A 14,896-nucleotide genomic window follows, 5' to 3' on the forward strand; every position below is an offset into this window, starting at 1 on the left:
TGAGTTCTCCTTTCTTCATACCTTTTCCAATTAGCGATATTGATAGACTTTTAAACTTTTGATAAGAAGATAGGGTAGTGTATCCATTTGTTACTTTAATTTAATAGTTTTATAAAGTTGAGCTTCTCTTCATATTCTTATTGGCCAAACATGTTTTGCTTTCTCTGATTTCTCCATTTGTATTCTCTTCAGCAGTTTTTAAAATTATAATGCTTTTGTTTTGTTTTGTTTTTCATGATTTGTTGATGCTTGTTATATATTTGGATAGGAATGCTTTATTGGTTATATATGTTGCAAATAACTTCTCTTAGTCTATTGCATGTCTTTTACTTATGTTTATAATGTTTGGAGTTTTTTTGTTAGTTTATATTTGAGAAACGATGTTTTTTTTCTCAGTTAATCTCTGAATATGGTAATATGGTGTGTATCACTTAATATATTTTCTGTTTTTATTGAGGTAAAATTGGTATATAAGATTATATAAGTTTAAGGTGTACAACATTATAACTTGGTATTTGTATATACTCCAAAGTGATCACCATGATAAATCTAGTTACTACCAATCACCATAAAATTGAACCCCTTCACCCATTTTGCCCAACCCCTTCCCCTCTGGTCACCACCAGTCTATTCTCTGTATTTATGAATTTTTGTTTTGTTTTGTTTTTTAGATTCTGAATATAAGTGAAATCATATCGTATTTGACTTTCTCCATCTGACTTATTTTACTTAGTATAATACCCTCCAGGCCTATCTGTGTTGTCATAAATGGCAAGATTTCCTTCTTTTTGATGGCTGGGTAGTATTCCATTGTGTATATATACCACACCTTCTTTATCCATTTATCCACTGATAGACCCTTAAGTAGTGTCCATATCTTGGCTATTGTATATAATGGTGCAGTGAACATGGGAGTGCATATATTTTTTTGAATTAGTGTTTTTGTATTTGTATTTTCTGATGTTGAATAATTCTTACATTCCTGGGATAAATTTCCTATAATTGTTATGTATTTATGTGTATATGTATAAAAATGCACATTCATTTTGCTTTATTTGGTTTGTTATTTCATTTAGAATTTTTGCACCTAAGTTCTTAAGTGAGATTGACTATACTTTTCCTTTCTTGTGTTCTCTTTTTTACTATCAATTATTGATCATAAAGTTACTCAGGTTTTCTATTTCTTATTGTATTGATTTTGTTATGTTGCACTTTTCTGGGAAATTGCCCATTTCATTTCAGTTTGTAAGTTGATTGTCCTTCAGTTGTTTAGTATATTCTCTCATAATATTTTAATGTTTCCTCTATCTTTAGAGATATATTCTCTTCATTCCTAGAGTTTCTAATCAGTGCCTCTTCCTGCTTAATATTTAATGATTAATAATATTTTGATCAGTATAGATTTTATTATTAGGTTGAATTTTGACAATTTCATAGGGTTTAAAACAATACTTTATTGTCTTTTCAAGGAACCAAGTTTCGGCTTTTTAAAGGACCTATTTTAGCTCTACTGTACTCTACTGTACATAAGTTCTATGTCATTAATTCTTGTTATATTCTTTATTATTTATTTCCTTCTTTATTTGGCTTTATTCTGCTATTATTTTTTAACTTGCTGTCAGATCCTTAACTAATTAATTTTAGAAATTTTTAACATGTAATATATGCACTTAAAGTCATAAATTTTCTACTAAGTACCACTTTAGCTGCATCCCACAGGTTTTGATATGTAGTGTCTTCATTGTTGTTTAGTTTTAAATATTTAATATTTCCATTATGATTTTTTGACTCATGGAATATTTATAAATGTGTTTTTTAGTTTCCAAATATATAAGGATTTTTAAATTGTCTTTTTGCCTTGATTCCTGATATTATTGTATTGTGGCCAGATAATATGCTTTGTAGGGTATGAATTCCTTGAGTTTGTTGAGACTTCTTTTATGGATCAGTTATTGTTGAATTTTATACATACTACACATAAGTTTGGCAAGAACATACAATCCTCGAGGGGAAAAGTTTCTACACACCAGCTAGTTCAAAATTATTAATTATATTGTTTAAATCTTCTATATCTTCACTGATTTTTTTTTGGCTCATCTCTTGAAGTATCTTCTGCCTCGGGATTCAGTCTTTCACTTTGTTCAGAGTTCTTTCGGAATTTCACCTTAGAATGCCTTTTTATCAGCATTCTATCTAAAATACCTGCTTCTTCACAAAAAGACACACACACACACACACACACACACACACACACACACAAACACGCAGAGAGAGAAGGAAGCAAACCATAAGCCATAAGACTCCTAACTATAGAGAACAAACTCAGGGTTGCTGGAGGGAGGTGGGCTAAATGGGTGATAGGCATTAAGGACACTTGGGATGAACACTGGATGTTATATGTAAGTGATGAATCATTAAATTCTCCTGAAATCATTATTACACTGTATGTTATAACTTGGATTTAAATAAAAACTGGAAAAAAACACCTGCCTCTTCAGAACTTCTCTCTCTTTTCCCTCATCCTGCTTTTTCTTTATGGCATTTGTTAGTATGGGACATTGTATTTTATATTTTATGTTCATTGTCTCCCTTACTGGAAAATACACTTGCTGAAGACAGGAACAATGTTTTATTCACTATTGTTACCTTCTGGGTCTAAAATCATACTTGCCTCCAACAGGCATTTAATATATATTTGTTGACTGAATGAACAAAAGAATAGCTATTTCTGATATTACGGTGAGCTCCTTTTCAGTTGAAGGAGTTTGTTATGTGAGAGTTCTGTGGCTCCTTCCAAAGTGTTTTGGCATTCTCTTTTATCCCATGACCCTAGATCTGTGCCCATAAGAGTCTAAAGAAATCCAGATTGTTTTTGTGTTAATGTTTAAACTTGGATTTTATGTTCTAAAAGAATAGTGTAAATGCTGACTCCTAAGGTGCTTATGGAACATATCTGGGTTTCAAATATCTTTCATGTGACTTTATACCACCCAGAGCCCTAAGAAGAATTCAGGCATCTTTACTGCTTCTCCATGCTAGTCTAGTTTTTTCTACACCTTATGGAGGGGGAATCCATTAATAAGCATGTTTCAATTGTTCCTCCTTGCCTGTCTTTGGATTTAGGTCTTGTCTGTTGCCCATGCTTTGGTGTTGAAATTCCATATAACATCATAAATATCTGGGTATATGTGAATATGATGCTCTAGGGTCCAACAAGGCTTCAGCTCCACCCTTGGCTCTACCTTTGAGTTCTCTGTTCTTTTCTGACAATCAGAGATTTCCTTTTCCATCTTTCATTCTAACTTGGCTCAGTTTTTTAATTATCAAAATTATCCTAAATATCTGTGTATTTGAAGTGGAGAGATATAATCACTAGTAGAATATGACATATTTATTGCAATTAATAGCATTTCATACTAGCCTGACTACTTCTTATAGGTCTATTAGGCACTTTATGTGAATCTTTGTCATGTTTGTTTATAGCATGGTAATTCTTCAGTGGCTGACATACTTCTGTATTGTCATATCAATAATCATATGTGATTTTTTTCAAAGAAAATATCCTTTAACAGTTAACATCACGCAGTGTGTATTTCTTTGTGTGTGTGTGTGTGTGTGTATGTGTGTGTATGTGTGTGTGTGTACATGATGGGAGGGAGAGGGAGAGAGAGGTTAGAGTTTAGGTGGGAAGAGAGACCATTATGAAGGAAGTGATAGCTGAGGAGAGGACGGGAGCTAGGGCGAGGATGGGGTGTGGGTGAGATTGCAGTAAGACAGCTTGTAGCTAAACAAGACAAATATTTGGCAAAGCTGCTTTAATTCTTTTCAGTGAGGCAGATGAACTTACAGAGTCAGATAAATGATCCTAATGCCAGTCTGCTCTCCCCTTCAACTTCTTGGACCCGATTTCTTTTCATATGTAGCTAAACTTGTCCTTTTGCTGTTACCTGAGTGAAATTGAGAAGTTTGCACTTACGCTCAATTTTTGGTACTTTGTGATTTGTGCTGTGCTCATGTCTACAGAGAAAAATCGGTCCCTCAGAGTACAAAGTAACTGTCATCTTGATTGTATGTGAAGGCTTCCACTCTATCATGTGATATTAACAGGAACCCAGGATCAGCAAACCTGTGTTCTTTTGGAACTGCTTTTCTTCAGTATTTTCAATACATAGCAAGAACATAGGTAATAAAGGAGGTATTCATGTTTCACAAGTGAGACATGAGCACTCCATCCTCTTTTGCAAATATTGCAATGTTTTGTGATTCTCTTTCATATCTTTCAAAAGAGAAAGAATCTTCAGTTATTTCTTTAATGAATCAGTTACTCTATGAAGATTTTGAGAATGTTATTTTGCAGACAGATTCAATAATCTTATCCCTATTGTGTAATTTAGTGGTAAGCTTTCCACATTCATCTTACCTGGGAAGGTCAAGCTTTTTATGACCTCAAAAAGTCGGATCCTTGTTTTGTACAGACAATTACCTAAATGTTCCCATTATTTAGAATGGATATTTCAACCATCTCAAGGTTTACTTTTGCTAGAATTCTCAAGTGTTTTCATTTATTGAATACTGAATACAATTGAAGCAGTTTTTATAATATTATCTAAAAATCTTATATTTTCTTATTTTATTTTAAAATTCATGGCTGTATGATGTGCGGATGTAACATAATGGCAAACTTTACATTTAAACGTCATAGCTGTAGTGTTTTTACAGTAGTCTGGTTGAAGCCAAAAAAATATTTTGACACCATAGGCTCTAGAGATTTATGTAGCCAGAAGAGATAAAGCAGAATTGGATGTCAGAAAGGTGGATTATTGGTTATCACAGATAGAAGGGCTGATAGGTTAATGAAAGCTGATTGGCACTAGAATTTATTATAGCAAATGTAAAGTGGAGAATAGAAAATGATAGTGTTACTGATTAATAGTTTATCTCATGACAATGTGGATCAATGTGGATCATTTAGAATCTTTATGCACCAAATTTTCGTTTAATTGTGTAGTTATTTTGGTGTTGGGATACAATTTTGAGAAGCATAAAATGGATTTAAAATGTCTTTTAAAAATAGTTATCAATAAGAATCAAGTAAAGGGATATTTAGTCCTTTGGATATATGAAGGTATGTTCTAATGGAGAAATTTAGATGACCTAAAGGAATTTGAAGGAGAAACAATTCTTTATCATGATAGATGTAATGAAAATGTAACTTGAAATAGCCTGACATTTTCAATAAAACACTGGCAGAGAAATCAGTAAACATCTTGAAGACAAAGGAATCATGAGCAATGAACAAAATGAGTTTATTACAAACAAATCATGTCTGACAAAATTAATAGTTGTTTAAAATAGAATTGCAAAATTAGCATGGATAAAGGGAATATATTTTTTAAACTTCAACCAAGTATTTACTGTGGCTTTTCAAAAATAATTTTAATGTTAGGATACAAATAATCTGATGTATTGGATATTTATGGAAAGACAGTGAATCATATATAAGGCCAAAATGTAATGCCAAAAATACCCCCAAATTGATTGTGGGATCAGATGGCAGTGACAAGGGTGACCTGAGGGGTTTAGGTCCCTTGACATTCGCATCATTCCTCCCAGATAGTATTATAATTCATGTAAAATCAACATGCATATCTCACAAAAACAGCTTCTGACACAAGTCCTCATAGTACCCCTTCCAATTAAATTGTGTTGTTAAATCTCCTCTATGTAGAAATTCAGTAGGCTTTACTGGTGAATTTAGATCAGTGGTCAACAAATCTGTCCTACTGTTTATTTTTATTATTGAGGTATAATTGATATATAACAGTATATTAGTTTCAGGTATATAACATGATATGATATATGTATATATTGCAAAATGATCACCTCAAGAAGTCTAGTTAACACCCATCACCACACGTAGTTAACACCTTTGTATGTGTGATGAGAACTTTTAAGATCTAATCTCTTAGCAACTTCCAGATGTGCAGTATAATATTTTCACCATAATACACATTACATCCCCAGGACTTATTCATTTTATAACTGGAAGTTTGCACCTTTAGACCACCTTCACTCATTTCACATACAAACCAACCCACCCACCCAGCCCCACCCTGCCCCTCCTTCACACCCTGGCAACTACCAATCTGTTCTTTGTCTCTATGAGTTTAGTTTTTTTGTTTGTTTTTTTTTGGGGGGGGGTATTTATTTTATTTACTTTTTAAGTTTTTTTTAAATTCCAATTAGTTAACATATAGGGTAATATTAGTTTCAGGAGTAGAATTTAGTGATTCATCACTAACATATAACACCCAGTGCTCATCACAGGTGCCCTTCTTAATACCCATCACCCATTTAACACATCCCCTCACCTACCTCCCCACCAGAAACCCTCAGTTTGTTCTCTGTAGCTAAGAGTCTGTTTTATGGTTTGTTTGCCTTTGTCTTTTTTCCCCCTATGTTTATCTGTTTCATTTCTTAAATTCCACATATATAAAATTCCATTAGATATAAATAAGATCATATGATATTTGTCTTTCTCTACTGACTTATTTCACTTATCTTATAATGCCCTCAAATAGCAAGAGTTCCTTTTTTTTTTTTTTTTATGGCTGAACAATGTTCCATTCATTGTATATACATGCCACTTTTTTTTTAAGTCCATTCATCCATCTATCAACTAATAGTCTTAGCTATTGTAAATAGTACTACACTGAACATTAGGGTGCAGATATCTTTTTGAGAGAGTAATTTTGTTTCCTTCATGATATACTCACAAGTGGAAATGCTGGATCATAGGGGAGTTATATTTTTAAATTTTTGAGAAACCTCCATACTGTTTTCCATACTGGCTGTACCAATTTACATTCGCATCAACAGTGCACAAAGGTTTCTTTTTCTCCACATCCTCACTAACCCTTCTTGTTTCTTATCTTCTTGAAAATAGCCATTCTAACAGGTGTGAGGTGATTTGGTTTTCATTTGCATTTCCCTGATGATCCCACAGTTTTTGTAAGTAAAGCTTTATTGATACAGGCATGTCATTTGTTTATGTATTTATTGCCTGTGGCTGCTTTCTTTCTTTTTTTTTTTATTTTTTTTAACGTTTTATTTATTTTTGAGACAGAGACAGAGCATGAACGGGGGAGGGGCAGAGAGAGAGGGAGACACAGAATCGGAAGCAGGCTCCAGGCTCTGAGCCATCAGCCCAGAGCCCGATGCGGGGCTGGAACTCACGGACCTCGAGATCGTGACCTGAGCTGAAGTCGGACGCTTAACCGACTGAACCACCCAGGCGCTCCTCCTGTGGCAGCTTTCATGAGATGATGGCAGAGTTGAGTAACTGAGACAGAAACTGTATTACCTACAAAGCCAAAAACGTTTATCATTTGGCCTTTTACAGAAAGTTTGCTGATCCCTGGTTTAAATGAATGATTTTTTTTAATCTTTAGAAGTATTTAGAATTTTTGTCAAATATGGGCATAGGTAGAATATTTGTACACTGAATGAGGGAGGCAGTGAATCTGTACATGTTATACTTAGGGTCTAGTCGTACCCTGCATCTTCCATCTTTCATGGGTACTGACTCAATAATTTTAGCAATAAACATCCAAAATGAGATATGTGACACTGTCACTGCCTTCATTCAGTTAAATTCAACTGTTCTTGACATTATAAATGTTGATGATGATATATCAGTAGGTTTAATGGGGGAATACGAGGGAGCTGTGGTTAAGAAGAGGAATGATGTTAGTCTTAAGTATCAAGACAAGTTAGGTCTAATTCTATGATACTCTCTTTTGTTAAAACTCTCAAGTGTCATCAAATGTATCTTGGATCTTTCTCCTAAATGTAATTATGTTAGGGGCAGAGCATTCCTCAGTCTGGGATTTAACTTAAAAAAATCATATTGTTCACTGTAGGTAAAAATATTTACAGATTGAATATTAACTCCATAATTATTTTTGTATATATTTATTCATTCTTCAGATATTTGAGTGCTTACTGTATGCCAGGCATAATGCCAGGGGAAAGTGATTTGGCAGTGAATTACATGTAGCTAAATTGGTAGGATCCCTAATGTAGGAAGACACACAGTGAATGAGTTTTTAAATAAACAAAATGATTGCAGAGAGTGATAACCTATGAAGAAAATAAAACTGGATGGTGAAGGAAAGAGTGACTTGGGTCAGAAAATATGGATAATGGGATAAAGAATAATGAGGTGCCATTTGAGCTGAGACTGAATGATGAGAAGGGGAAGCCACCATGAAATGATCTGGGGGAAGAGCCTTAGAAGACCAAGTTCCAAAGCCCCAAACAAGTGTGGCTTAATAAAAGTATAGATAGAAGACAAGTGTGTCTGGATCCTAGTAAGAGTTTATGTGTGTCATGTTAATTTGAGATCCATGTTTGTGTCTGTATGAGAGTGTTAGTGGGAACAGCGCATAAGGATAGCCTTCTGTATATATGTCTTTATGATCAGATTTTCAAAACTGAAATGTGTCTGAGCTAAAATGAGAGTGATTGAACTGATCGTATGGGAATCAATTTTTTGTTGAGTCCAAGGGAAGACCATGGAGAGATGTCTGGATAAGAATAAGAAAAGAGAGAAAGCATTGAGATAGAGTTTTGGAGAAATTGGAGATTAGCATTCGTTGTTTGGCTCCCAGACCATGTAGATTTCAGTTACATGAACAATCCTTAACATATTATAGGCCTCAATAAATGTTTGCCAAATCAATGTATACTGGTTTAAAATCTTATCTGATTGGATTGGAGGGTAAAATTTCTTTATTATTTGGAAGACAGAATACACAACGCAACCAGATTATGGAAGACTTTATAAACCAAACACATTGATAGTCTACGTGATTGGGAGTCATTACAGGAAATAAGGTAATGGCTAGATGATTTCCTAATATTTGTTTTATTATGGCATATAGGATGAGTTAGAGACAAAAGTTGCTGAAGATGTTATTTTATTTTGACCAGGTTTTCATTCCCAGCCTGACTTGGCTGCTTTGGAATCAATTACGTCATAAAAATCCCTGGGTCTAATGAAGAAAAGCTGCCTCAGTTACCAAGGTTCTTTCTTGTTCTGCATTCTTGCATCTATATTCCTGTTAGCCTTGTGCTGTGCTTTTTTTCCTGTTTATCTGATCTTTAACCATTTTTAGGACTCTGAACATTCTGCCTTATTTTGCCCTTTTATATTTGTATCTCACTGGTACCTGCTTAATTGCATTTATGTGTAAAGAGTAATTGAATAAAAATTAAATGGAACAAATTTTTAACTGAAAACTCTTCTGTACAAACTATAAAAATGGAATTTTTTCCTTGTCTTTCTTTTCTTCTTTCCTTCCTTCCCTCCCCTCTCTCTCTCACTCTCTCCCTTTCTTCCTCTCTTTCTCTCTTCCTTTATTCCTTTCTTACCAGCCTTTGCTCTTTATGGGACTACACGAAATATTAAGGTTGGTGCACTGAAAGCAGATGAGACAAGTATGTCGCTATCTCTGGGAGCTCTCAATCCATCAGTGAGAAGGGTATGCCAAGGAAATGTTCATGTTGTTGCAGCTAACTTAGCCACTGGAGCATCTCGTAGGCCCTCATCTTTGGGAACTGTGATTATGACACTATTGGCCATTCATCCTGTTGTCTTGGTTGGCCTTTAGACTGTACAATCATTGAATTTTGTATCTCACTGGAACTTTTTCCAAAAAGGAAATGAAGGGTCAGATTTTATTGTAGGATTCCACATTTACTGACATAGTGACATTTTATTTTTTTCCATCTGGGCATTTAAGTGAACAGCAGTATATAATTGCCAGCTGCACACAGGTGGTGCCAGTTTTGTCAGCAACCTAGGAACAACTCCTCAAATGTTTATGTCTGGGAAAACCAGTATGAATGTGTCTTGCATGGTAGTGAAGACTATATTGTGTTAAATACACAACCACGCAAGAAAACCCATCAGCTCATGACACTGGAAACGTAATATTGTTTGCAGAAGTGCAGACTGAGTGGCCAGACTGTGAATGCATCCTGGTTCTGCCATTCAGTAGAGAGGCGATCTTTGGTGAATCACATAATCTCTGTATGCCTTAGTTTAAATGTCAATAAAATGTGGAAAATGACATCTGGTATCTAGGTACCCACCACCTAGAGTTTTTGTGAGGTGTAAATAAGTAAATACACATAAAGTACTTAGAATAAAACCTCACTACAGGGAATGTTTATGTATGTGCAATTATCTGATAATTTTTAGAAGTAAAGGTGAACGTTAAATAGCTTTCTCTCTGACACTGCCTCCTCTAAGAGTTAAAAAAGTGTAAGAAAATTGTTGCCACGTCTAGAATGTGGAATGATTTGAAAACAGTACTATTTTGTTTTAAAGCTCAAACTCTGGTAGTGCAATTATCCTAAAAGGAAACATACTTAACCTTTAACCAAGACTAAATTAAGCAGAGTTGTTTTTACAATCCCCTTTTAGAGGAAAGGAAACAAATCATAAGAAAGTACTTCACTATTAAAGATGTCTTCAAAAAGCAACTTTAAACATCCTTGTTCTGCCTGGGATCACTGTGTTGTCTGTACAATCTCCACTGTGTATGCATTTACAATTTTATAAAATTCTAAGGCACATGATCTTTTTGTGGGTCCCTGGACTCCTGGAAACATATAAAATTTTGAGAACATGTACACTTTTCTAGAGAAAGAGATCCTTGGTTTTCTATCATCTTCTCAGAGGGGCTTATGACCACCCCCTCCCCAAAAGATTAAGGGCCATCCTCTATGGCAGTATAAATTTTTCATCTTTAATGAAGATAAAATTATAAAACCCTATTTACCAAGGCAGGGAAATCTGCTAGTACATCTTAGGTTTTCAGTTAAAAGAATCAAAACAAAAACTTTATTTTCTCTGGTGAACACTTAGCTAGCCAGAAATTTAATTAGCTGGCCTTCCAGGGAATCAGTATTTACTTGTGTCAAGCAGCAGTCATTCTTAGCTGAGCTAGTATTTTGTCCAGAGAAAATGATAAATTTTATTTACTGTTCATTCTTTATTTTCTTATAGTTTCAGAATTATTAACATTTTCCATAGTTTTATAGTGGTATATTTCTTATGATATGCTTAGGAGCAAGAACATTATATAAATGCTCCAAAGCCAGTATTCTATCAATCTCATTAATATAATTTAGAAGAGAACATTTCTACTCATTGTGTTGAAACGTATTGTGGAGTAGGGTATTTGAAAGAGGACAATGGACAATTAGAAAGAAGGAAATTTTACTGACCTCTGAAATCTTAAAAATGTGTTGTATTTCTAATGCACTTATGCAAATGTTTAAATTCACACTTACTTTGATGTTTTTAAATTCCTTTTATTAAAATGGCTTAATAGAATATTTTAAAATAATTGATTATGGGTTCTTAGAAAGGGTACACATTCCAAGCTCAAAAACTTTAAAGTTTTTAGTGGAAGGAGATTAAATAATTCAGAAATGCATTCTGTTTACCTCTTAATAATTAAGCAGGTTAGACGGTGTACTTTTTATAGTCATTGAGTTTTAATTTATTTATTTGTTGGTGTGTTGGTTTTTAAGAATTTATTTAAGGCATTCTGCTATTGGGAAATAAAAATGAACAGAGTAAAGCTGCACATAATAAAGGAAAGGGGTTGGGTTACTTTTAAAGAGACAAGTGACAAAAAAAAGAAATTGATTGGATTTCAGGGTTAAAAGAAGTGTTTAGTACATAATCTTTCTGAACTTTTCCCCTCTGTTTGGAAGAGAAACTGAAATACCTAACAGCAAGTATGACTGAGTCAAGTGAATAGTCTTTTGTTGTTGCCCTAGAGGCTGGTTCAGTGGAATTTGATTTGATCTTAGATGGCTTCATTATGGAGTTTGGCCAGGTCACTTTTATGGATTCTTGGAGACGTCTACCATAGAACTTATCAGATTCTTCGGTGCTTTAAAAACTCTGGTAATATCCTAAGCCAGAATGAATACCTTCATTCTGAGAAGCACCATCATGGGCTAGAACTGAAGTAGCCTTTTCCTGTCTTCGAGGGACTGCATCTTGTCCTCTTAACCATGTATGTACAGGTTCTTTCTGAAGTTTTTTTAGGGATTATAAATTGGTTTTCATTTTTCATTTTTGATGAGATACAACCAAACTTCATACCTAAATTTTTATTTAATGAGGAAGACTTGTTTTCTGTGATTATTGGTAGAGAATAGCCTTTAGCAGTTTCTATTTATTTTGTTCTAAGTTATCATTGCTTGCTTTTTATTTTTACTTATTTGAAATTGTAACTATAATGGTTCTATCACTGAAATTGATGCATGTTTTATCTGTTTTCTCTTATAATAGTATGTTTACTATATAAATATACCCTCAAACTTCTCAAGTTTTCTTCATTACACTCTGTGTATTTCTTTGAAAATTTGGTTAAATTAAAGTTTGGCTTCCAGAAATCTAATAGATACCATTACAAGTGGTTGCTGTTTTTGCCAAATCTTATTTTTCTTTCCTTTGTTTTTCCTTTCTTTTTTCTTTATTCTCTTTCTTCCCTCCCTCCTCACTCCATCTTCTTTCCTTCCATCCTTACTTTTTTTTTTTTTTTTTTTTTTTAAGTCTATGCAGCTTATAGAGGTAAACTTCTAGGGACAGATAGACTTTTTCAACAAGCTTACTTAACATTTCGGAAATCTAGTAATATATTATCTAATCTTTTTTCTGCAACATAGACTAGGACTTGTTTTAGTGACTTTTATGTTTATAAAAAGTAATTTGTGTTTATTGTAGAAAATTTGGAAAGAAATCACAAGAAGAAAAATATCTGCCATAATGTTAACTCTCTGAGATCAGTACTAGGAATAATTTAGTGTATAGGTCCTTACATGCTTTTTCTAATGCATAAATGCTTTTTCTGATACATGTATACATACATACATAAGATCTACATTTATTTACTCATATTATCAAACACTGTGCATAGTCTATATACATATATATCATACGAAAAAATTATTAAAAATTGGGGCACCTGGGTGGCTCAGTCAATTAAGCATCCAACTTTGGCTCAGGTGATGATCTCCTGGTTCTCAAGCCCCGCGTCAGGCTCTGCTGACAGCTCAGAGCTTGGATCCTGCTTCAGATTCTGCATCTCCCTCTCTCTATGCTCCTCCCCCACTCATGCTCTCTGTCTCTGATCTCTGTCTCTCTCTCTCTTTCTCTCTCAAAAATAAGTAAACATTAAAAAAATTTAAAAGCATTGTTAAAAATTGTTACTTATTCATACCATTTTGCAACCTGTTTATTTTAAGTTTATTTATTTATTTTTGAAAGAGAGTGCATGTGCACACGCACACACAGTCGGGGAGTGGCAGAGAGTGATGGATGCTGGGCTCCATGTGGGGCTGGATGTAGGGCCGGAACTTATAGCTGGTGAAATCATGACCTGAGCTGAAATCAAGAGTCAGACACTTAACTGACTGAGCTACCAGTCACCCCTGCAGCCTGCTTTTTGAGCTTCATGATGCTTTGTAAATTTTCACTTGCTGTATTTAATGAAAGCTTATTATTGTATCACATATTATTTATTTAACCAGTTCACTGTTATGGAATATTTAGGCTATTTTTTTGCATTTTTCAGTACAGATTAATTATTAAAGAATATTCATTACAGATAATTATCTACTATAGATTAATATTATTTTATATATCTTAGCTTGTATATATTTTATTGTGAATTTCCTATTGATTTGAAAAAATAAGATATTTCTTTCACTTATTTATTTACTAAGATTAACTCTATGATGTCATATACATTAAAAAAATACCCTTTTTGTCGGCCTCAATTTTATTCAAGATATTTTTTGACTTTGAAAAATTTTTAATTTTAAGTAGTCAAATTCATAAATCTTTATGCTTAGGTTATAATCTACTACTGATTATGTGGCTTAAAACATCTTCTCACTTTGGAGTTCAGAAAATTATATACATATGTTTTCTTTTTTTAATTTACATCCAAGTTAGTTAGCGTATAGTGCAACAATAATTTCAAGAGTAGATAGAGTCTTTAATGCCCCTTACCCATTTAGTCTATCCGCCCCCCACAACCCTTCCAGTAACCCTCTGTTTGTTCTCCATATTTAAGAGTCTCTTATGTTTTGTCCCCCTCCCTGTTTTTATTTATATTATTTTTGTTTCCCTTCCCTTGTGTTCATATGTTTTGTATCTTAAAGTCCTCATATGACTGAAGTCATATGATATTTGTCTTTCTCTGACTAATTTCGCTTAGCGTAATACTCTCTAGTTCCACGTACATAGTTGCAAATGGCAAGATTTCATTTTTTTTGATTGCCGAGTAATACTCCATTGTGTGTGTGTGTGTATACATATATACATATATATCACATATTTATCCATTAGGGTATGTTTTTTTTTTTAATTTTTTAATTTTTTAATTTTTTTTTTATTTTTGAGAGAGAGAGAGACATAGTGCAAGTGGGGGAGGGTCAGAGAGAGAGAGGGAGACACAGAATCCAAAGCAGGCTCCCGGCTCTGAGCTGTCAGCACAGAGCCCGATGCTGGGCTCTAACCCACAGACCGTGAGATCATGACCTGAGCTGAAGTCGGAGGCTTAACTGACTGAGCCACCCAGGCATCCTTATAGATATGTTTTCTTACAGCTCTTTGATTACTTATTATATTCAGATGTATCAATCTGATTTATATTTTGGTGCTTGGGAGGAGGTAGAGAAAAATCTCAACACTGTGAAAATGCTACCCCATACTAGAGTCCCTATGGTCTGTTCCACTAGTCTGTCTCTAACACTGCCTGTACCACACCATCACTTATATTTCAGTCTTTGGTAAAAACTC

General features: G+C 34.0%; 1 protein-coding gene across 37 annotated transcripts in view; it reads left to right on the forward strand.

The window, feature by feature from the left end:
* ZBTB20 (zinc finger and BTB domain containing 20) overlaps positions 1–14,896 on the forward strand; it is a 777,866-nt gene that overhangs the window by 134,466 nt on the left and 628,504 nt on the right. The window contains exon 1 of one of the 37 annotated variants that reach the window (XM_058732433.1): positions 11,786–12,101. The exons of the other annotated variants lie outside the window; for them this stretch is intronic. The gene's annotated coding sequence lies outside the window, so the exon portion shown is untranslated. Of the gene's footprint in view, positions 1–11,785; positions 12,102–14,896 lie in introns of those variants that run through there. 37 annotated transcript variants of the gene reach the window in all.

The sequence above is a fragment of the Neofelis nebulosa genome, chromosome 5 (genome assembly GCF_028018385.1).
Source record: "Neofelis nebulosa isolate mNeoNeb1 chromosome 5, mNeoNeb1.pri, whole genome shotgun sequence".
Taxonomy (NCBI): domain Eukaryota; kingdom Metazoa; phylum Chordata; class Mammalia; order Carnivora; family Felidae; genus Neofelis; species Neofelis nebulosa.